Genomic DNA, 278 nt, shown 5'->3' with positions numbered 1-278 from the left:
TGCTGCATCTATTGATTTGCATGTCACAACACTTAAGTCAACTACAATATCCTCTATGTCAGAGAAGATAATTTGGGATAGAATAAAAGAACATCCCCAAGGAAGGTCAATGCTTGTGCAGACAATGAAACACCCATCCGGGCCAGCGGATGTGAAGATTGGAAGGTCAATTGTGGCAGGTCATCAAGTAGTACCCATAATAGTGGCCAATTTCTCTAAATGTGAGTAGACACTTAGGGAAGGGGCATTGTTGGGTGTGCACCAGGAGGTAAAGCCAG

The sequence above is a fragment of the Limulus polyphemus genome, unplaced genomic scaffold, assembly GCF_000517525.1.
Source record: "Limulus polyphemus unplaced genomic scaffold, Limulus_polyphemus-2.1.2 Scaffold2514, whole genome shotgun sequence".
NCBI classification, from domain to species: domain Eukaryota; kingdom Metazoa; phylum Arthropoda; class Merostomata; order Xiphosura; family Limulidae; genus Limulus; species Limulus polyphemus.
The sequence above is the reverse complement of the archived record's forward strand: the minus strand, read 5'-3'. Positions refer to the sequence as shown.